This window comes from Rhinolophus sinicus, linkage group LG06 (genome assembly GCF_036562045.2).
Source record: "Rhinolophus sinicus isolate RSC01 linkage group LG06, ASM3656204v1, whole genome shotgun sequence".
NCBI classification, from domain to species: domain Eukaryota; kingdom Metazoa; phylum Chordata; class Mammalia; order Chiroptera; family Rhinolophidae; genus Rhinolophus; species Rhinolophus sinicus.
In genome coordinates this window covers 98,975,581-99,001,261 of record NC_133756.1, presented here as the reverse complement: position 1 = coordinate 99,001,261, position 25,681 = coordinate 98,975,581, and the positions used below count along the sequence as shown (strand labels likewise).

Below are 25,681 nucleotides of genomic sequence, written 5' to 3'. Positions count from 1 at the left end.
AGTCCTCTTTACAATTATGAAATGTCCATCTTGGTCTCGTTACCTTTTTTATCCTGAAGACTGTTTCTTCTGATATCAGTATGGATACATCTGATTTTCTCTGGATACCATTTCCTTGGAGTGTCCATTTCCACCCTTTTACTTTGAGTCTGTATTTGTCCTTATAGCTGAGATGCATCTCTTGGAGGCAGCATATGTTTGCGTTTAGTTCTTTGATCCAATTGACTAATATGTGCCTTTTTATTTGTGAGTTCAGTCCATTTACATTTAGGGTGATTATTCATATATGTGGATTTCCTATCATTTTATCTTTGGTTTTCTGGTAAGACTGTGTCTCCATTGTTTCTTTGCCTTTTTGTTGTTGTCTGTTATTTCAGTATTCTATGACTTTTCCCTCTGTTTCTTTTATAATGTTATATATTTCAGTTCTGGATATTTTTTTTTTTGAGTGGTTACCCTTAAGTTTATGTAAAATAAAGTTTCATATTTAGAGTATTCCATTTTTTTCAGCATGCTTACTTTCTCCATTCCCATATTCCAGTTAAGGCCTTTAATCTCCCCCCTTTTATGTTTTGGTTGTCACAAATTATCCTTGTTTATGCTGGTCAAATATCCTCCTTCAGTATTTCTTGTAGTGCAGGTCATGTGTTAGAAAATTCCCTCAGCTTCTGTATGTCTGGGAAGCACTTTATTCCGCCTTAATATTTAAAAGATACCTTTGTTGGATACATTACTCTTGACTTATAATTTCTCTTTCAATAGTTTGAATATTTGGTTCCACTTGCTCCTGGCTTGTAGAGTTTCTGCTGAAAAATCTGATGATAGTCTAATGGGCTTTCCTTTTTAGGTTCCCGTCTTCTTTTCCGTGGTTGCCTTGAAGATTTGTTCTTTGTCACTAATTTTTGACAGCTTCAATACGATGGGAGTACAGATATCTCCTCAAGATTCTGATTTCATTTCCTTCAGATATATCCAGTCATGGGATTTCTGTATCATATGGCAGTTCTATTTTTTAATTTTTTTAGTAACCTCCATATAATTTTCCATAGTGGCCATACCAATTTCATTTCCACTAACAGGTTTCTTATCTCCAAGTCCTTACCACTACTTGTTACCCATTGTATTTTTTTATTAAAATCATCCTAACATGTGTGAGTGATATCTCATTGCTGTTTTAATTTGCATTTCCCTGATGATTAGTGGTGCAGTGCACATTTTCATGTACCTTTTGGCTATCTGTATGTCTACTTTGGAAAAATATCTATTCAGGACCTTTGCCCATTTTTAATTGGATTATTTGATATTTTGCTATACATTATGAATATCTAATATTTTGGATAATAACCCCTTATTAGAGATATGTGGCTTGCAAATATGTTCTCTGATTCTGTAGGTTACCTTTCATTTTGTTGATGGTTTTCTTTGCTGTGCTGAGACTTTTTAGTTTGATGTAGTCCTGCTTGTTAGTTTTTGCTTTTGTTACCTGTGATTTTGATGTCATATTTAAATATGTTGCCAAGATAAATGTCAAGGAAATTATTTTTCTCTATTCTTCTTGGAATTTTAAGGTTGTAGGATTATATTTAATTCTTTAATGCATTTGTGTTAATTTCTATGAGTGGTCCAATTTAATTATTTAACATGTTTATATCCATTTTTGCCAACCTTTATTGAAGAGACTGTACTATTCCTATTGTACATTATTGGAGCCTTCGTCAAAGATTAGTTGATAGGATATGTGTGGGTTTATATCTGGATTCTTTGTTTTCTTCCATTAGTCTATGTTTTGTTTTGTTTTTTTTCTTTTTCTTTTGTATCAGTTTCAGGTGTACAAAGCCACATAATAGTTAGACATTTACACCCCTCACAAACTAATAACCCCCTCCCCCTCTGACATCTGACGCCATTGACTATATCCTTATGCTATACTCCATATCCCTTGAGTATATATATATATATATATATTATTTTTTTCATTTCTATAAAAATACCTTTGTAATTTATATATATATATATATATATATATATATATATATATATATATACACATATATACATGCATATGACATATAATATTATTCTACTTCAGTTTCAGGTCTACAGGTATATTGGTCACGCATCACATGGTCTATGAAGTGATCCCTCTGATAAGTCCAGTGCCCATCTGGCACCTTACATAATCTTTACAACATTGTTGATTACATTCCCCATACTGTATTTCATATCTCCATGACTATATATGTCAACTAATTTGCACTTTTTTATCCCTTCACCTTCTCCTCCATCCCCTTCCCCCATCTAGCAACCAACAGGTTTTTGTTGTTGTTGTTTTTTTGTTTTTCCTGTATTTCTGAGTCAATTTCTGTTTTGTGTGCTCATTTATTCTGTTTATAGATTCCACATATAAAGTGACATCATATGGTTTCATATGAAGAAAAGGGGACTGTGCACTGTTGGTGAGATTGCAGATTGGTGCAGCCACTATGGAAAACAATATGGAATTACCTCAAAAAATTGAAATCTGAACTACCTTATGACCCAGCAATTCCACTCCTGGGTATCTATTTAAAGAAATTCAAAACACTGATTTAAAAAAATATATGTGCCCCTATGTTTATTTCAGCACTATTCATAATAACCAAGTTATGGAAACAAATGAAATGCTAATCATAGATGATTATATAAAGAAACTGTAGTACATTTATACAATGGAGTATTACTCGGCCTTAAAAAGAGAAATATTAATATTTGCAACAACATAGATGGACCTTGAGAATATTAGGTTAGGTGAAATAAGTCAGACTGAGAAGGGCAAATATGTGTTTGTTTTTGATCACTAGAGCTGTGCAATATAATTTGAAACTAGGAAGTGTGATGCCTCCAGATTTTTTCTTCTTTCTCAAGATTGCTTTCTTTGGCTATGTCTTTGTGATTTTGTTTTGTTTTGTTTTTATAGTTTCATACAAATTTTAGGACTTTTTTTTCATTTCTATAAAAATACCTTTGTAATTTTGGCACTGAATCTGGATATCACTTTGGGCACTATGGACGCCTTAACAATATTAATTAAGGGGATTAAAAACTCCTAATTAAGTAATTTCATTTCTTGCAGGTTTTAAAATCTTTATTTTAAAATAATCATTATTGGTTATATCAAGATTCTCTCAGAATTTTTCTCCTTCTCAGTTACTCTTTCCAGCAGCCAAGAAGTATCTATATGTAGCAGAAATGTTTTCGGATGTCATGGAGAAAGAAATAGTGTCTCATATTTGCATGTGTGCCCTTGCTTTGATGTATACCAAGGTAGAGAACCGTCAATTTGAACTGGGAGATTCAGTAAAGAAAAGCACAGCTACTAGATCTGAAAGATTTAAATAATCAGACACTGGAGTAGAGAGGTGTATTAAAGGTAAAGAAAAAGCAATACAGAACGGTGAGGATGACTTTGTATTGTGGTCTAGTAAAGAACTAGAATTTAGGAAATGGCCATGGTCAGCATGCATGATGTACTGTACTAGGAAGCTATGGACAGACAGTGAGACTCCATGGTGCTCTAAGATACATGTGAAAAGTGGAGAAAATAAGGTATCAGAATATTCGTATTTTTCCATTTGCCTTTAAATTATCACAATTTCTTCTCATTAGTTTTATTACTGAAAGGAGCAGATTTGGCAATGTCTTCTGTTGTTACACAAAAGACGGAGGAGCTTGTCGTTCTGTTTTAGTTCTCTTCCCCTTAATTTATGTAGCACATGCATATTTTTCCTACACCCAATCTACTAGAGGGGGCAGGGCAAGAGGAGGAGGAGAACTGCTGCTCCGATAGCCTCTGCTCATTTAATTCTATATTCTCCAAGACTTTTATCATCCTCTTCACTTTAGTATGTTCGGTGTGTTTTGTCAGCACTATGCTGCAGATGTCCATGCTTACATGGTAAAATGAACAGGAAAAATTTGTTTTCTTTGTATTTTTTCTCTGACATCCAAGAATAAGCAAAAATGCACGTAAGCAAATGAGCCAAATGATTGTGGGTAATTAGCTGGTGGAATATATGAAAGCAAATTGTTTGCTATATATAAGCAGGTTTTTCTTTTCAAAATGATATTATCATTAAAGCATATCTGGAGCCAGACAATTAGCACACTCACTGAAATTTAGCCAATTAGAAGTAAACTCTGAGCATTTCTACAAGACATTTTCTAGAATGTTCGAACGGTTTTGTGGTTTTGAAAATGATGTAATGTCATCACGATGTTCATCTATTGATGTTAAAGGAATATAACTTGCTCTGTCTTAAATGATAATCTTTAGAGTAGGCCCTTGTTACACTATTTGGTATCATTTTGAACTCTAGAATGAGGTAATGAATCTCATTGTTATTGCGTGCCAATTTTAAGATACAATGTTTGCTTGACTATCATTAATCATGTTTTAATAACCTTGGGTGATGACTACAGCTTTTATGTAGTTCTATTTTGATTAGTGTGATGTCATTTCCAAGTTTCATTATCTACAGAGGATAGAAGAATTCTGTCTCTATGCCTGTCAAGTCTTACACTTTACATGAACACTAAATTCACTTCAAAGAGTCTATTAACAAGTTTCATTAAAATCACCCTTGTTTAAATAAAATGAGTTGTTAGTTTGAAAAATTACACATATGATAATAAAAATCCTTAATTGGGTAGTTTAAAGTACTAAGATATATAGGTCAGAATTTTACTAGATGTCAAATACAGAGCCAAGTGGTGGGGAAGGTAACTATGTATATATTACCTATCCTAATCTATAATCTCCAGAGCAAAGACATCTGCACTGCATTTGGAGTTCTGAATTTGGTTCCCAGATCTTCATGGAAGCATTATAAAAGAGTGACATTTACATAATCAGATCTAGACATATTTCTAGTTCTACCACTTACTACTATTTTTTCTTAGAAAACCTACTCATTTTCTGATTTTCACTTCCTCATCCACATGATGGAGATAATGACATCAAGATATTAGAGTTACTTTCAGTTGGTAACATGTATAATATATGAAAGCACCTAACATATTCTTACTTAATAGATTCAATTTATGTTGTTTCTTCCTTCCTCTACAATTGTAGCAAGTTGTTTTTTGCCCTTTCTTATGATCATTTAGTTTTTTGTGTCTTTATTTTCTATTGAAACTTTTAAAATGTTCACAGAATTTCTATTAATTAGGATGAACTAGGACTAGGTTTTTTCATTAGGGAAAAATAGTCTCCCTTTTTCTTTTTACTCTGTTGATATACATGGGATACATACAAATATTGTGTATTGTAATATTCTCAGATCAATTCAAAGGGAAGATTACATTACTGGGAGATCAGGTGGTAGATATAGCTAATTAACTACTTAATATCCTTTCCTCTTCTTCACCACTGACAAACATTTACTGATTTGGATAAGCACTGATATGCTCAACTAAAAATATTTGGTTTTCCTAAACTTATTTTGAAGGTTTTTAAATATTCCTGGCTTATCCTATATAGTCAGTATTCACCAAATTATGACCATTCAGCTTCAATTATCTGTGTGTTTTTTTCTTTAAATGCTTTTTGTACCTACTCATATATTTCTTTGATTCACTGAAGCACACTTCTCCCTACTTTCAATCTGCTAGAACCAATTTGATATACATTTCCCAAATATTCAAGGACATTTCTTAATAAGTGTCCATCATTGTAGCAGATCTGTTTTTAAATTTTACACAGTCATGAATAAATTGATTGACAATTACATTTTGAAATGAATGTTTTCTCACAGTTAGCATTCAAAACATTGTGATTCAGTGTTATGAATGGTATGGCTTTTTTGCTACACTCATCTTGGCTTAGCATCTAATGCTTTCTCATATGCATGATTGTAGTTTCCTTGTGGAGTTACACTACTAAGTACTTTTAAAATATAGATGCATTTTTAATCACTTTTTGATTATATTGCTACTTTCTTTAGAAATGTATTATGCCAGTCTGCTATAGTTAATAAAAATAAATCAGATATATTTCAATTGATTGTTCTACTTGTTCTTCATATTTAAAACGAAAACCCCCGTTTACTGGTTACTTACTAAGGGCCTAGCATCTTACTTATTTAGTTGATTTAATCCTCACAAAATTCCAGAGGAAATAGCTATTATTATCCTTGTTTTAAAGTTAAAATACAGAGGCTTGCACAGTTTTGGAAAACATGTCATAAATATCAGAGACTGAATACAAGTGCTTGTCCTTGTAACTTTAAGGTAGGTGATCATCATTCCTCTACTTTTTGCTAAAATGTGTGTGTGTATGTGTGTGTTATATATTATCCAGAAAGTTGAAGCTCTACATGATTGGGTAAACACAAGTATTATTCAAAACAGTTCAAGGTTACCAGAAACATTCCACAGGTAACCTCACCAAAGAGCTCTGGAGGTAACACCATTATATATATATATATATATATATATATATATATATATATATATATATATATATATATATGGCATTTCTTTTTTAAATTCCACTTTCATTACAGAAAGAGCTATTCTATTATTTGTATGATGGGGTTAGAGATCAAGTAGGGAAGAATTGGATTCCTTTTATAGCCACTGGAGCTCTATTTTATGTAGAAGATAACAAGACTCCATTTCCAAAGAGATCACAAAGCATTTTCTCAGTCAGTGGAACTTAAAGGTACAACTCCAACAAGCTTTCCAAAAACGATCTATTTTCTACCATATGGACACTTCTTATATTTAGTATTTAACTGCTTATAGTAATCACTGATGAAATGCTAGCTTGGTGAAATTTTTCTAACTTTTGTTAGTTTCATTAGTGTTCATTACAAATTCAGTAACTTTGATAATTTGATTTAATTTGTATATGATACTGTTATCATAGAGTAACTATTCCTTACTTGACATCTTATCTAATATATTTTATGGCATTCAGTGTGCTGTATAACACGTTTGTGCAGTGTAACTAATTCTTAACTATTGAACATTGCAAAACTAATATGTCTTAAATGTGTTTCTATAATTTATGTAAAAAGATGAGTGAACATATTATAAAAATGTGAGAAATTATGTTATTAAAATTAGGATGTTATCCAGTAAAAAAAAAAAAAAAATAAAATGGATAAATCCAGTACATTTCTGGTCATCATTTTACTCATCTTTTTATTGAAGTGTTTAGAGTAGAGATCTTCAAAGGTCACTTTTTACTTAATATTTATCAGAGATGTTATTTTGCAATAATGAGATTTACTCAAACTACATTTTTAAGACATTAGAATGACATCTATAAATTAACATACTGTCTTAGTTTGCTTGTGCTGTCATAACAAAACACTGTCTCACAGTCCTGGAGGCTGCGAAGTCTAAAATCAAGGTGTCAGCTGATTTAGTTCCTTATGAAAGCTCCCTCTTGCTGGCTTGCAGATGGCCACATTCTCATTATGTTCTTATGTGAACTTTTTGGGGTTTGGATCTCTCTCTCTCTCTCTCTCTCTCTCTCTCTCTCTCTCTCTCTCTCCCCCTCTTTTTATAATGCCATTAATTCCATTATGAGGGCCCTAGGTCATGACCTTATCTAGTCCTAATTATGTCCCAAAGGCCTGACCTCTAGATATTATCACACTGGGGGTTAGAGCTTCAACATAAGAATTGGGGGTGTGGGGACACAAACATTCAGTCCATAACACAAACAGTCAACTAGTTAACAAATTGAATGATATTAACTATTCACATGATATTAACATATATCTTAGGTAACGGAATCTCTTCTTAGCTACCTTTGACCCAGTTTTGTTATGTATTAGTTTTATTAGTAGTAGTTTACTAGTTTAATAATTAGTAAATTATCTTGTGATTTTACTTTTCAAAAAATTACTTTCTAAAAACATGAATCTTCAGACAACCTGAGAAATATAAATAACATAATTCATTAAAGTAAAAGTGTCATTAAATTAAAGTAGACAATTACATAAGTTATTGCTACATATATAATCTATGGCTACATACTATATTGTAAAGGAGGCTATTAGAGAGGTGAATATCTTCTCTGGTCCTTAATCCATAAAAAAAAAAGAAAGAAAGAAATTAGTCATTCTACCAGAAAGTGTCTAAAACAGGAAACAGTTGTTTTGAATATAATAAATGAGCAGGTGGCTAAGCAACGCATTTTGACTGAGCATAGTGGCTTCACACTGAGGCTAACAACGCCTTTTATTGATAATCTTCTACCATCTGCTCTGAAGATTTAAACATACAGAGAAAGGCAGGTGAGAAGAAAAAATGCAAATAAGTGGCAATACTTAAATTCTGAATCATGCTGTGAGTTTGCAAAGTAGATCAGTATTACTATTGCTGCTTTTAAAACCATTGCAATGCTTGAACCAGGAAAGCCAATGGTTTACTTCTATTGTTGGTACATTTGCTGATATGGACAGGAAGGTGCTTCCAAAAATGTCAGACTCATAAAGTTAAAAGGTTGGTGTAAACAGTCGTAATATAATTTAACTTTTGTAGTGGGCTGACACTTTCGGTCTGGCAAAAAGAAAACTTTATATGATCATGAGCATGTCAATTAATAGAAGTAAACAGGCAGAGTGGTAATAGAAATAGAAGAGAAAAAATTATGAAATCTAACAACGTTAAAAAAAGAGTTGCCACATTAACAGGTACTTGTTGGGCAGAGCTCTTGAAAGGTGGCAATCAGTGAAAAATGAAAATGTAGTAGGTCAGGGCAAGATAGAATCTGGAAAACAAAAGGATGAGGGACTTCTCCACGAAATTAAAGAAAAACAGAGCATGAATGTGTAAGTCATTAAAGAACTGAAAACATAAAAAGGACAGGGCAATGTGGAAATTGAGATCAGTGACATGATAAGGTACTCATCTAGAACTAGGAGCAAGAATAGCGAAGTGTTTCAAGAGGTGCCAAATAGGTTGAAGTATATATATTAAAAAAAAAAAAAAAAAATTACCTGAGATGATTATTATTAGACTAAGAAGAACTGAGTTCAGAATGACAGTTCAAAAGATAGATGTTAACATTGAAACCTTGAATGGTGAACTTTGGACCTCAGTGAACCCATTATCCCAATAAAGCAGCAAAAATGTGGGGACAAGGGATCACCCATTTCAGAATTCTGACAATTAGTCAAAGTCACAGAATTCAATGAAAACTCTATCCAAGAGAAACTAGTAGAACCTCAGTAAAACAGTGGGGGTCTGTGATTGTGATGCAGGGTTTCAGCTCCCGCTCCCCGCACAAGAACACAGGACATGGTGAGACCAAAAAGTAACACCAACAGAGCCATAGACAGGGGAGTCATACCACTATATTCTCGCTGGCGGCTAGGTTGGAGACACAGGAAGCAGGAGCCGCATGACCTGCAATCCGCTGTCCGCTTCGCTGCCAACCAACCCCCTAGCATAGCCATGGCAGTTATATTAGTGGCTAATGGCTAACCAGTAACAGCTGATGGCCACCTACTGCCCGAACTAGCACCTTTCCATGTGAGGCCGAGAGCCTGGAAACTACTCTCTGGAACGCTGTCCCCACAGTGATGTTTCAATTTGAGGGCTATTCTCATCCCAACTCCCTCCCTAGCTCATTGGCACAGTAACCAAAAGCCAGCAGCATTGTAGATGATGGAGAGATCTAATCACATTTCTATGTCTGTGAAAAGCCCTATCCTGTCCCTAGAGCATAGTCAATATTTTTCCAAAGTTGCATTTCCCTGAGAAATTTCTAATCTCAAGGAGTAGTAGCTATGTATTTGATTTGACGCAGTTCAGCAGTGTTAAATGAAGCGTACTTAAAGGGCATTTCTGAAAAGCAGGAAACGGCTGGCAACACATCTTCATGGCCTAATGCTGTGATGCAGCCCAGAGAGGCTCCAACTCCGTCCAGCAAGCTTGAAGCCCGCATCCGCCCTGCCTTTGGAAACCAGCTCATCCATGGTGACAAGCCAGGAGCAATAGCCAGTGTCATGCAGGGAGTCACGCATGGTCTCCTGTCCCACTCTCCACATAAGAAAACAGGATATGGTGAGGCCAAATAGGAACACCCACGGAGCCATAGATAGGGGAGTCATACCACTATATTCTCACTGGCGGCTGGGTTGGAGACACAGGAAGCAGGAGCCACATGATCCACAACCTGCCGTCCACTTCTCTCTGCCAACCAACCTCACTTGCTAGCTGCAATCCGCTGTGCTAACTGCAATCCGCGCTTGCTACCTCAGCCACTATCTTGCTAGCCCCCATTTTCTGCTAGCGTAGCCACAGCAGTTATATTAGTGGTCAGTGGCTCACTGGTTACAACTGATGGCCAACTAGCCACAGCTGATGGCCATCCAATCACAGTTTATGACCATTTACTACCTGAGCCAGCTTCCACATTAGGCTGAGAGCCTGGAAACTGCACTGCTGGCTCTGTCCCCAAAGCCAGTGATGGTTCCCTTCCCCTGAAACCACAGTTATGCCATGCAGAACCCCAGGAGACACTCTTGCATCTTGAACCCTGGAGAATGTTCACCCTAGCAGGGAGAAACTCTTTGTCTGGGGACAGCCAATCAGCTCGATAGCCCTGCAGATTATTACTGGCTTGCTTCATGTCAGCTGTGGGGGTGTCCGAGCTGCTGCACCAAACTCTGCAGGGTTACCCACCACTTACTGGTGCCCACTGGCCAGAGGAGTTGTTTTCTTCATTGCAGGAACAGCCAGGTGGATCTACACAGCAAACTACACAGTCCCTGGGATGAAGATCAGCACAAGGCTGAAGCTGGTCAGATCCTCATGTGCCGGTCCCAGGGTGCATGCCTTTGCATTAAGCCTGGTGCCAGCAGCAGCATGCCCAGCTACCCCGGCATAGTCTTGAAAGAGACTGTTTTCTGCTCTTCTCTGTGCTGATGCTGCACATCACTTCCTCGTACACCTTCCTGGGTTTCCATGTTACCTTCTGCTACACCTGGATGTACCTGAATCCAGCGGAGGACATACGCATGACTACAGCAGCCCCTTTCCATACTCCACCACAACAGGTACAACAGCCCCCAGCCACAGCCTGTACCCAAAGCACCGGTGGTTCCTGGAAGCTGACCTCAATGTGGCCTCCAAAGACTTTTCTAGCACTCAGCCTCGCCATGTCTCTGCTGTCTCCAGGGGGTTGCTCCACCCTTCATCAAACCCAGCTGCATAGATTACTGTCTCACCCCTTACACACACACACACACACACACACACACACACACACTGGCCTGGATGGAGGGACCTGCCCTTGGTGTCTGGGAAACATCCATCATGCTGCTGCTGTGCTATCAATAAAAGGTTGGCATTTGGCTGGGATCAAAACTATTTTTTATTTCAGTTGGTACAAACCAAAGCTTTTCAGGGATTTTAAAAAGAATTCCAGAGGAATAGACTACCATAAGGGAATTTGAAAACCTCCAGCACATTTCTTCACTTGCAAAAGGCTGCATGCATGCTCAGAGTTGTGTGTTTGCCCAGGAAGTACCTGTGGAAGGAGATGGTACCAGTCACTAAACCTCTGGCTGACTTTATAGGTCCTGAGCAAGCAAGAGGTGACAACAAAGTCTGTCTTGTAAACCGATGTCCCTTGCAGAGTGGAAGATACAAACACAAGGTATTTAATGAAATTTGATGAATCACTGGCTAACAATTAAATTCTCCCCACTCAAGTGTAGTCAGGGGTCAGTTTAAAAAATAAAACAAGAACTTAAGAAAAAAGAAAAAAGATAGAGTAGCAGAGAACTCAGTGGTTATACACTATAGGGAACAGAATTCACAAAATCATTTGGAGAAAGTACTGAAGAAATAAGCAATTCAAACAGAAACAAAAACAATGACAAAACAAAAGGCAAACAAACAAACAGAAAAACTACCATATTACACATGAACAAACTTTGGGAGGAAATGGTGGAAGACTCTGATACCAAAGTTGTTATAATACCTAAAATGTCCAGTAATCCAGTTTTCAACAATAACAACCCCAAAACTATTAGATAGAAAAACGAGGAAAGTTTATTATATGCACAAGAAAAAAAGTACAACCAATAGAAAATATACCTGAGGAGTCACAGCTTGTGGATTTAGAATACAAGACTTTAAATCAGCCTCCTTGACACTTAGCCTTCCCTTCTTGCTTCCTCCTAGCAGGCCCTTACTAAAGGATTATTGAACTGAACTGCATGATAAACAACATTTTATTTTATTTTACAGCTTTCTTGGGGTATAATTGATATGTAAAAAGTGCACATATGCACATATTTAAGTTATACAATTTGATGAGTTTGGACATATATGTACACTCAATATGCCATTATCACCATCCAAGTAATAAACACATTCATCACCTTCAAAAGGTTTCTGATAAACACCATTTTTTTTAATTAAAATTTATTGGGTGACAATGGTTAGTAAAATTACATATATTTCAAATGTACATTTCTGTAATACAACATCTGCATATGACATTGTGTGTTCACCACCCAGAGTCAGTACTACTTCCACCACCATATATTGACCTCCTTTAGCTCCCTTCCCCTTTACCCTCTTGTAACCACTAAACAATTGTCTGGATAAACATCATTTTTAAATGAATATGCTTCACTATCAGAAAACCCAAAAAACACTGAAATTTACAAAACAGATATATAAATAGTGGAGGTAGTTTGGATTGAGGGAATTTAAAATTACACTACAAATGATTTATTATTTTACATAGTAAAACTGTCTGTAAACAGAAAGTTTATTGAATAAACAATAAGATTCAACTTTGAGAAATTCATATTTGCATCATTTTTAGGGTACATCATATTTTAATGAACTAAGAAACATAATTTTCTTCTATTAAGGTCAGTTAAGAAAATAAATTTTGATGCAAAATGAGGAGAATCGTGGAATAGAGGAACAAAAAGATATGAGACATATAGAAAACAAATAGCAAATGACAGATTCAAAGATTACAGTATGAGAAATTATATTAAATATGCATGAGTGAAAAAGCAGATTGACAAAATGGATAAAAATAGTTTTAACTATATGCTATTTAGAAGGGACACACTTTAGATTCAAAGACAGAGTTGGGTTGAAAATGAAATGATGGGGAAAATGAAATAACCAGGTAGATGTAATTAAAAGAGAGTTGGAGTGGCTTTACTAATATCAGACTTAATAGAATAGAAGACAAAAACTTTTACTGGAGACAAAGTGAGGCATTTAATAATGACAGTAATGTCAATCCATCAGGAAAGTATGTTGATTATAAACATTTTTGTACCTAACAGCAAAACCCCAAAATACATAAAGCAAAAATTTTAACTGAAGGAAGAAATAAACAATTTAACAGTAATAGTTAGAAATTTTAAACCCCACTTTCAATAATATATAGAACACTTAGGCAGAAGATAACCAAGAAAATAGAAGACTTGTACAACAGCATAAACCAACTGCTAGATGGACATCTGTAGAATATCCCACCACCAACAAAAAAATCTATATTTTTTCTCAGGTGCACATGGAACAATCTCCTGGATGGAACATAAGCTAAGCCACAAAATTGTCCTCAATGCATTTAAAAGGACTAGAAGCATACAAAGTATGATTCCAAACAAAGTGTAATTAAATAAAAATTAATAGAAGAAAAAAATCAAGACATTGAAAAATATGTGGAAAATAAACAACACACTCCTAAAAAACCTGTGGCTCAAAGAAAAAACAATTGTTAATTAGAATAAATTACATAAATGAAAAGTAAAACATAAAATATAAAATTTGTACATTACAATCATAGAAATCTTCAGAGGAATATTTATAGCTATAAATGTCTATATTAATAAAGATGAATAATATCAATATTCATATTTGAAATATTAATTACTACAAGTCAATAATAGTAACCCAATCTTTTACCTTAAGAGACTATATAAAATAACAAACTAAATCCAAAGCAAGTAGAAGAAAACAAATAACAAATATGAGAGATAAAAAATATGAAAAAGGAAAATAAAAACAATGAAGTCAGTGAAACCAAGTCAGGTCTTTGAAAAGGTCATCAAAATAGCCAAACTTTTACCAAGAATGACCAAAATGAAAAGAGGGAAACTCAATTTAATAAAACCATGACCTTACAAAAATAAAACGATAATACAGCTACACAATTAACAATTGTATACCAATGAATTGTATACCTCAGAGGAAGGAATGAGGAATGACTATTAAAGGATACAGGGTTTCTTTTGGAAGCAATGGAAATTCACTAACATTAGTTTTTGTTGCCAAACTCTCTGAATATACTAAAAATAGTTGAACTATACATTTTAAATGGGTAAATACTATGGTATATGAAATATATTTCAATAATGATTAAAAGAAACAACTAATAATCTTATACTTGAGAAATGTATTTTTAAAAATGTTGGAAAGATTATCTTTAGTGTTTAGAAGTTTCTCAAAGTGGAATGGAGCACCAGAGTGCATTGCGATTTTCAAACAGAAATATGAAGCTGGGAATTAATTTTCTGTGACTGCTATTATAATTCATATAAAGACAAATTTCTTATTTAATATTTACTACAATATATACTATGCAATATTTGAGTTATACTTGGAGAAACAGGTATATAGCACTGCATATATACCTATATGCCCATACATGTACATATATTTACATAAGGACGTATAATATATGAAATATGTGTTATATATGAATATATAATACATATTGTAAGATATAAATAGCAGTTGTCAAGATGTTTCATAACTCTTAAGATATAAAACACAATAATTTAAATAGCAATAGGTATTTAAAAACATTTGTCAATTATGCTAATTCTGCAGTAACAAGAGCCATACTTTTTGCATCTAGTAGAATTTATATACTTATTCAACAGCACCACATTGACCTTACATTGCAGTCTACATGCTCTTCAGTGCTTACTTATTTTAGAAGATAATTAAATTTAAATGTTAAATTTTAAAATGTGTTACACTGTATACATATGTTGGAATAGCCTGGTATGCTCATTTTTATTAGCACTAGACTCTGTTGGTCTCTATTTATAAATTATTCTGAATAGATAGTGTTACAATGTAAGATAATATAAAACACTAAACTTTGAATCAGAGCACATGCTTTTAAATAGCGGATCACTATACTAGTATTAATTAATATTACAAATCCAAAACCCATTTATCTTCAAAGCAATTTAATGCAAGTTAGAGCAAATGATTAAATAGCAGCATAATTATATCTACCTTGTGATTTACCAAAGATAAGAAATGACACGTGAGATTATAACTGGCGGAAAGATATAGAATATCTTGATCCAAACTATCATCTCTGTAGTTTATTTACATGGCACAAAATGTCTGCTGTACCCACCTCTTTCTTTCTTTCTTCCTTCTCCTTCCTTCCTTCCTTCCTTCCTTCCTTCCTTCCTTCCTTCCTTCCTTCTTTCTTTCCTCCCTCCTTCCCTCCCTCCCTCCTTTCTTCCCTTCTTTCTTTCCTTTTTTCCAACAGAACAATAAACACCTTTATTGCAAGAGTTCAAATAGGAGGGAGGCGGATATATTTGCCTTTCTGGGCCTTGTTTTTCCTCAGCTAGAGCTCCAGCTCCTTCTCTCTAGCACAGAGCCATCTGCTGGGCCACACTGGCCTGGTCCTGAAAGGATGCGTGCGAGAAGCGTGCCCTGCTGGAACTGCTCGTCTAGAAGACTGTTGCTGTGGGCATTCTTTTCTCTTTCATCCTATTGCTTCTGAATTTCTTGTTTGTTTTGTTTTCTTTTGCTTAAAATATCTTCCTCATCAGGAGTCAGCTTGGCCCCCATCTGCTGCCCACGGGCTGTGCGTAGTGGGACTCATAATACCACTGCCGGTACTGTCAGTGAGCACGATGAAGTTTTTTACTAGGGTGATGGTGTGGACCAGTGCATTGTTGCATGCACTGCAGACCACATCAATAATCCTTGTTTTGCACACACAACACTCTGAGCCCCAGAACAAGTTCTCCACCTCCAGCCTCAATGTACGGTACTTCTTGTTGCCTCTACGCACATGGGCTGTGTGTATGCAGTGGGTGCCAATCTTAGTGTTGGCAGCAGGGCATCTCGGCTAATATTTACGCTCCTTGTGGTAGGACTTTTTCTTGCTGCCGGTCTTGTGGCACTGGTGCCTGTTGTCCCAAGAGATGCCCAGGGCTCAGTGCCAGCTGGAAAGAGCTGTACTCTCCACTTTCTTTGCTAAATTTTACTCAAAGTGCTTGAATAGCACTCCTATTATGAGTGATTACCATTCTGGGGGTGGGACACATCTTTTAAGTGATTGTTGCAGAATTTCTACAGGTGGTTTAAAGTTTGCAAAAGACAGCAAGGTGACTATATTTATATTAAGAACATCGATTCATCTCCATCTTAAGAATTTCTTTGAAAGTTATTCTCACTCTTTAATAACACTCTACTTTCTAATAAGCAGCATATCCCTAAAATGGCTTAAAATATCTCCTCCTCCTAAACACAGCCTTCATCTGTTTGTTGTCCCTCCAAAGTGTATCCCAGGTTAATGCCTGCATCAATGTAGATAAAGTCCCCTTTCTCCGTGTACCTCGTACTTTGGAAATCACAACTTCTGAAATGATTTAGAGTTAATAACAGTTGTTCTTAATCTGGGGGAAGAGATAAGGAGAACAGAGCTGAGCCTAGGAAACTTGTGATATAAATTACATTTGTCTTGGAAGTGCCAGAACTTTCTGCACACAAGACCTCTCTTATTGCCTGCACTACCCCCAGTAACCTAATGCATCTGTCAAGCCTGATGCATGAAGCGAGTTTCCCAGACAAAGCCTGTGATGAACAGCCCCATATTCCAGAGTTACCTCTCATAACCTCTAAACTCCTCCATCAAAAATATTATCTTTGTATAAGTTAAGTAATCTGATTAAAATCATTCATGTATACATCAATTTGCCTTACTTCAGGAATTGAGGGTACAAAGAAGTTTACGTATCTTTAAATAAATAATTTAGGACTAATTCTACGATCCCTGTAAACATATTCTTCTCTGTTCTGAAAATAATCTAAGAATTACTCTGTGAATAATTCATATTCTCAGGGTACTATCACAATTCTGGCGGCAGCTGATGCAAAACAAAAGTTTTAAACTCAGACTCACTACCTGGGGTTTGGAAAATAGCTCACTACCATCAGAGCAGGATGCTTTGAAGTAGGTTTTAGTGTTGTGCATTTGGGCTACAATTCCTTGCTGTCCAATGAGAATAGATAATCTGTTGGCCACAAGTCTTACTTGTCAAAGAATCAGTAACTTCAGTTCTGAATCATGGTCACCTCCATTGTATAGCCTTTGCTTAGAGATAACTGAGGAATCCATTTTAACTGCTATGGCTTCGATCATGCCTCTATTTGACTGAAGCCCGTATCTCCGTATGGAAAGAATGAAGACATAATTCAGTAGTGGCTGATGATAGTTCTATTTAATGCCCCATTGATGGGTTAATAATATTTTAAATATATTTGACTTTACTATACCTCTCCAATAACCCTAAAGTATAACCACTTTCAACAAAAGTGCTATAGTGCTGGGCTTGATTCAGGAGATGACCCCAATCATAACCATTTCCAAATAAAAGAAGCACATGACTCTAGGAGCAGTCAAGCTGTTAGCTTTAGACAAAAGCAAAATAAATCATAGTGACCAGAACACTGCGTTAGCATGTCTTTGTCTTTCTGAATGAATTATGAAATAAAAATAAATGAACACATAAATAATTCACTCAGTAAAGTTTAATATGTTAGGTGAAAACAGATAGTCTTTATTCCTCCTGTGTTTTCCTAACAGGAAACACTCAATAACATCTGTTAGGAGTTTCACAAACAGCAAAAGTTGGCAGTCTGTGAAGTTTTAATTAAATGAAACAAAAAGAACTTGAGACTTGGTAAAATTTCTGGGTCATTGATGCCTAACATTTATGGAAATAAGAAAATAAATTCCAGGTCAATTTTTCATTGATATATGATGTATTAAAAATGTCCTACCTTTAGGCTATAAGTATATATTCTTTTAAATAACTTAGAAAAACATTTTCTGTAAAATGAAGTTGTAAATTTAAAATCCACAGCACTGTTAGTAATAGTCAGCATTTAGCCTTCTAAAAAGGAAATAGAAAATTGTGCAGTTTTTGTGTTTTGTTTGAAACGGTTTTATCTTTGATAGATTTCTAGAAGGACTTTGAGGAAGAGTGATTGAAACTGAAATTTCATATAGTTTCTTAAAAGTTGGAATTTTATCCAAAGCTATCACACTTTTCTAGGAAACTATATAACAAGTAATAGAGGGAAAACTATACTTAGGTCTTTAAGGTAACCAGCATGGTATTAAGCTTTGTGTCAGAGTAAAAAAACAAATAAATAAGTAAAATGAATTTATGTATTAGACAAATCATTTAAAATACAAGCTATGATATTTGTTATCTCTATACATTGAGGAATTTACTTATCAAACATGAGTTTTATTTTTCTCTTACGTAGAATAATAGTTGTTATGCATTCATACAACAAATGAGATAAGGATATAGAAGCAAGGCAAATATATGAGGCATGTAAATATAAGGTAATAAAAAGGTATATATGATATATGTAAATGAAGACAAGAAAATAAAATACCTACCATAGTGCCCAATTAATTACTATAGACACTCAATAAGCTATCACTGCTGGTGTAGTAATTAGCTAGCAATATGTAGATGCTCCCAAGTTATTATTCGGGAGTACGAATTGTTGATGTATACTTCTCTAACTTTTAGATATAAATTGAACTAAAACATTTAAACTATTTTTCCATATTTAAAAGAAAGTTTTAATTGTGGTAAAATACACATAACATAGAATTTACCATCTTAACTATTTTTAAGTGTACAATTCAATAGTGTTAAGTATAAAATTCTTAAACTTTGAAAGTATTAAGGAATTACAAACTCTTGTTTCTGATTTTTTTTAAATATTTGTCTGTAGTAATATAAAATGTCCTGATGGGTATGGCTTCAATTTCCCATTCCCCTTTAATGTGAAAACTGCATTCAAAACCTTCTGTTAGCATTCAAATTAGAAGTGAAAATAAAACAAGTATACAGATTTATTACAATTACTAATGAAATATAAAACTAACTAACATCGACTGTTGTGTTTGGGTTTTTCCCTTGAGATTTAAAATAATACTCAGACTGTATCTTCCTACTCCTTCATTTGACAGCATAGAAAACCGAGGCCTACATAAGTTAAGTGACTTGTATAACAATATATTAATAATTATCTAGCACTAGAACTGAAGAACACTGACTTCTTAAATATTTTTTTCTAAAACTTTAACACATTTTTATTTAAATAAATAAGTTCAAGAGAAAATAATGAATTGTTTTTCTTCATATTGTAATTTTTCTTTTCATGGTGATTTATCTTCTATTCTTTGGTATTGAAGAAATGACTTTTCAGTGTTTTTGTTTTGTCTCTAATAAGACTAAGGTAATGCTTTTGTTATTTTGTTCACTTGCCGAGGACTTTAAAGAAATGTATTCTAAATATATATAACTTCTCTCTGAAAACATTCTGCTTTATCTAACTACAGTATTTGGATAATTATATTATGCTTGAGTCATTTATCACAGATTCATCTGCCTATACCAAAATTAATGTAAGAGGCTTCTATTTGTTGGATCAGAGCTCTAATATCATTATTCAATCTGTGAGCTGCTCCCCATTTGAATCAATAAAAGGCTGAGAGGTCTTGACAAGCTATATTTTTTCTAATATTGATCTTGATGACCAAGCTGGTGCCCTAGAGTCTAACCATTGATTTTAAAGGGAAGGTCTGTCAAGTTGGAGGCCAATTGTATGCTATTAAACAGATCAGGTCTTGTAATTAAAGAAAATGTCAGCCTGTCATATTTTATAAAAGGGTCATGGGAATATTTTCACACAGTTTTCAAGCAAATTAGAAAGTATGCAGACCTGCTGGAGCCAAACACATACACCAAGCCCAGCATAAGCTTATGCAGAAACTAAATCAATGTTCAAATGGTAGTGATTCATTGGCTTTCTGTTTTCCCAAGACTCAATGATTTAAGAAATAATTTATGATCCCTGGCTTTAATAACATGCACTGCTGCATCAACTTAAAATGCATCAAACTCTTCTGAAAGAAAGTAACATCCAAATGAAAAGCTAATGTACTGTCAGGATAATGGAGAATATCCAATCTGTACTCTACAGTCTTTGCTTCCTTTCTGTTTCCTTTCAGTACCAACTGTAAAACATAACTTCTTACATCATTTGTATTACATATTTTCTTTATTCATTCAAGAAACATTCACAGAGAACATACAAGTAAAGAGCTGTTGAAGAGTTCATATTAGAGTAGAAGAAAAAGACCAGGAAAACTGACATCATATTTGTTGTAATAAAGGTATAGATAGTACATGTGCTTTCAAAAAGTGAGCGAGTGACTAACTTATGGATATTTAGGGATGTTTTTGCAAACTATCATTGAGATGAGTTTTACTGTATAAAAAATTGAGTCTTTGACAATTTTATAAAATGACATGATAAGGTCTTCTTTATGTGTTAACATTGATTTCTGAGTTTAGGGATATAACAAAGATGATAATAAAATACAAAGATGTTAAAAATGTAAAGCAAAATACCAAAATACCAAGAAGAAAGCAGACCAAGAGCACAAATAAACAATTTCCTAAGGAGGAAATACAAATAAGTATAAGCATTCAGAAAAATGTTCATCCGTTATTTTTTCAAGTATTGAATATGTCCCAATCTCTCTTCTTTCTTTCTGGAATTCCTATTGGACGTATGTTAGGACTTTTGCCCACATGACTGTATGATCTTATTTATGCTTTTTTCCTTTCACCCTTATTAAACCCTCCCAGCTTAAGTTTGCATAATTTCTGTTGACCTTTCTTCAAATGTATTGATGTTACCTTTGGCTGTGTTGAGTATGTTGTTAATCCCAGTCAATGAGTAATGCTTGGTATTATATATTACCACTTTTAAATATAGATTTAATTTCTGTGTATTATAATTCTGTAAGAAAAACTATTTTCCATAGTTTTTCTGTTTATTTAATGTTAGTCATAATTATTTTGAAATTATTTTCTTCTAACTCCAATATCTGGATTTTTATGAATATGCATCTATTAACTATTTTTTTCACTTTTCATCAGTTATTTTTCCTATTTATTTAAATATCTAGTTTGTTGTTACTGTTTTCTTTTGTTTTTTATACTGGACATTGTAAGTGACACAAATTGTTGAGATTCTAACACAAGTATTTGTCGTCTAAAATAAGGTTGTACTTTATTCTGGTAGACACCTTGATGCTGAAGAGCCCTAGGTTTTACTTTGTTAAGTTACTTTGTTTTTAATTATTATTTTCCATAATCTTAAAGCATAGCTCTTATTATTATGTCATGGTTCTTACTCCAAGTTGCATGGCCTTTGAGGGGTTCCAATGGAAAGAACAGGGTGTCCGCTGCAATCTCTGCAATCTGGCTAGGCCGACACTGGGAGACCCCAGATTCTTCACTTGTTCTCAGCCTCACACTTGTTCTCAGCCTCAGCTTACTGCTTCTGAAAACTTCCATAGTGTTTTACCCTATGCATTTGCAGTCCAAAAATTGGACAAGGATAAATATTTCCATACAAACATCTGAGATGTTTTATACACAATTCCCCTTCATTCAGGATCCTGATGTTCCATCAGTCACAGCTACTTCTGTAGTAGTCCCAAATTGTATAATGCAGCTCGTCCACTTATCAAGACTATTGCTCCTTATTTGGGCTCTACATTCCTACACTAAAGTGCAGAAAATATCTCAAGGCATAGATAAAGGTGGTATTTATTTTGTGCACTCACATATCTAAAGAGTCCTATCTTGGCTATTGTCCAATGCCAGAAATCAGTTGTTTTATATAATAATACTCAGCAAACAATTGTTCTATATAATTCTGTTCAGAAATAGACATACAGATTAATCTCAAAATTACTGCACTGAGTGAAAGACAGACAAAAAGATCACAGCATATGACTATTATATAAAAAAACTAGAAAATGTGAAGCAATCTATAGGTATCAGCAGTTACCTGGTAAAGTCATTAGAGAGGAGGATTACAAAGAGGCATAAAGAAATGTTTAAGGGCATTGGAATTGTTCATCATCTTGATTGAGGTGATGGTTTCATGGGGGTATAACTATAACAAAACTCATACAACTTTTCACTTTAAATAAGTACAGTTTAGTGTATGTCAATTATACCTCAAAAATTGTGAATATACACAAATGTATGAGTAATATACAGAGGGTGCCACAAACATGTATACACATTTTATGAAAGGAAAACTATATTAAAATTTTAATACTCAATGTATACTGATTACAAAAGATGAATATAAGTCACGTATGACTTCTGCAATTACAAGAGGTGCTCAAAGTGGTTACCATAAGTGTCGACACACTTCTGATTATGGCAACCTACTGCTTGAGCAACATTGACCAAAGTGTCCACTTGTATACATTTTTTGGCATATATATATATATACGTATATATATACACACACATATATGTATATATATATATATATACACATACATATATATACATATATATGTATGTATACATATATATATATGTTTATATATAAAGAAAGATACACGATGGGGATGAAAAAGTATAGCAAAACCATATAAAACCAAAAAGTATAGCAAAATTAATATAGTAATTTTATGAAGCAATTCTGTAATGTATATCAAGAGATTAAATTTTTTTCAACTTCTTAGATACTAACTCCAAGGAAATGTTATAAACTGTAAACAAATGTGTTTTCAGAAAGGTGTTTACAACAGCATAATTTCAAGTCTCAAAAAACTTGATGCAAGATAAATGCCCAACAATAGGGCATTCTTAAATAATGGCATAGACATATAATGAATTGTGGGGTTAATTATTACATTACAGTTTTTTTCATAATAGAGTTTTCTATTTTTTGCCCCTCTTTACCCTTTTGTTTTTATTGAAGAACATCACAGACAAATACATTTATCATAAGTGTACATTTTAATAAATTTTTAAACAATATGTAGAACTGTATAACCACCATACCAATCAAAATACAGAATACTTCCAAACTGAGAGGTACCCTTTTGATACTTTCATTAAATTGATAACATAAATGGGCAACTGTTTCCTAATTTATATCACCGTATATGAGTTTTGCCAGTTTTTGGAATTAATGCGAACTACATTACAAATATTCTTGCATCTTGAAGTTTACCTTAAAATATTATTTTGAGATTGTTCATTCTATTGTGTATCAGAAGTCTTTGTTTTTATTTGTGAAAATATATCATAGTTTATTAATTCTCTATTGATTGAATTTTGTCAAACATTTTTCAGCAGTTATTAAGATGAATATACCCTTTTTTCTTCTTTATTCCATTAATATAATTCATTAATTTGATAAATTTTTAAATAGGAAACCCATATAGCATTCTTTTCCACTATGTCGTGATATGCTATAATTTTATATATGCAACATTTACTTTGTTAATTTTTGTCAAAAAATTTTGAGGCCATATTTAAAAAGAAATCTATATTTTCTTTATTTATGTCAGTTAAAATTGGCTTCATTATTATTTTACATTAATTTCAAGTGTATAGCAGAGTGGTTAGACATTTATATAATTTATACAGTGATTCCCCTGATTAGTCTGTCAGTTTCTATGTATTAGGTAGGGCTGCTATGTCTTCTGGTCTTAGTAGAGTGGTCTTATGTGTTAGGTGTGCTGTGGGGCTCAGTGATGCAGTCTTTGCGGTCACCTGAGCCGTGCACTCTACATAGGTCCCTTGTGTGGGTTGTGTATTGCCCTCCTCTTGTAGTTGAGCCTTGGTTGATAACTACACATCAATGGGAGGGACTGACCGTCAGGCTCACTTGTTGTGAGGACTGGCCTTGACTACAGTGGAAGGGCTGACCCTACAGGATAGAATCTGCCTCAGCAGGATTATGGTGCCTTCCCAACCTGCCCTTTGGGTGTGTCATACTTGGAGGCATCTGGGTAATGCTGCAGCTCATTTTGAAGGTGGCCACTGGAAGCGCCAACCCCAGGACCACCTTGGAGTGGATCACCTATAGGTCAAGTTCAGCTACAGCCCATGCACCACCTGGGGCCACCCAGCAGGAGCCACAAAAAATCAGCAGATGACTGCCACACATGCTTTGATTGGAAGCTCTTTATGAGGCCAAGCCACAAACCAAGGCTGACTGCGCTAGTGTTGAAATTAGGGCTGTTCAGCCAGAGGTAGAGGACATACTCAAGCCAGATGCTGTTTATCTGGGTTCCATGAACTTTTGAGTTACCCTAGGAAAGTCTGCAGCTTGAGCCAAGGCAGGCAATTTGTACGCAAAAGCCACTGGAAGACGCTTTTGTGTGCCAGAAAGTTGGGCAGGGCGGGGTCTTGATTTGCCAGGGCATAGCAACAAATGGTGGACTCAGATATGGCAGCCACCTGCATCCACACACCAGGAAGGGGAGGACTCAACAAAGAAACAATGGTTTCCACCAGCTCCTCCATCCAGGAGAAAGCAACTTCTCCAGCTCTCTTCCCAAGCCAGGCAACTTAGTTCCCCACCATGTGTCCCTGCCACCTTTCCAGCTGCTGCCCCAGAACTGGAGCTCAGAGCCAGTGATTCCATTGGTGGGTAAGCCTATGTGTGGTCCCTTTAAGAGGTGCACCTGTGAGTGCAGCCGCCCACCATCTCACTCAGTCATAATCACCGCTGGTTTTCCCTGCCAGAAATTATGGGGACTTCTTTCCCCAACACTGAAACCTTCGGCTGGGATGGGGGTGGGATCTCTTGTTCCGCTGTGGGATCAGGGGACCTCCACAGCCACAATACCCTCCCAATCTTTAATGGTAACATTGCAGGTGTGGGACCAGCCCATTTAGCATCTCTGCCCCGCCTACCAGTCTTGGAGTGGCTTCTTCTGCACTTCTTTATTTGTAGAGCTTCACTTCAGTACGAAGCAATTCTCAATGATGGTTGTTTTGTAATTTAGTTATAATTTTGATGAAGTCGTGAGAGAAGGTAACCACAGTGTTACCTACTGTGCCATCTTGGTATCTGCTTTATCTAACCTACTGTTGATTCCCTGTATTCTTTATTTCTGTTATTTTTTATTATTATTATTTCTGACTGGTTCTTTTGTATGTTTTCTATCTTCATTTTTTTATGTGTCCTGTCTCTTTGTTGAAGTTCTCCCTGATATCATTAAGCATCCTTATTACCAGTGTTTGGCACTCAGTGTCTGATAGCTGGCTTGTCTCCATTTTGTTTAGTCGTTTTTCTGGAGCTTTGTTATGTTCTTTTATTTGGGGCATGTTTTTGTCTCCCGATTTTGGCTGCCTCCCTGTGTTTGTTCTTTTTTATTAGGCTGTGCTGTGTCATGCAGGGTGTCAGGCGGTGTTTCTGGTCCCGCTCCCCACATAAGAACACAGGACATGGTGAAGCCAAAAAGGAACACCCATGGAGCCATAGATAGGAGAGTCATACCACTATATTCTCACTG

The 25,681-nt window shown here is 34.9% G+C and overlaps 1 protein-coding gene and 1 pseudogene across 1 annotated transcript in view; one reads left to right on the top strand and one right to left on the bottom strand.

Annotated features, from left to right (window-relative positions):
• Positions 1 to 25,681, top strand: part of CNTN5 (contactin 5) — a 1,268,958-nt gene that overhangs the window by 278,396 nt on the left and 964,881 nt on the right. The gene's annotated exons all lie outside the window — the stretch shown is intronic.
• LOC109452617 (small ribosomal subunit protein eS8) lies at positions 15,584 to 21,698 on the bottom strand (annotated as a pseudogene).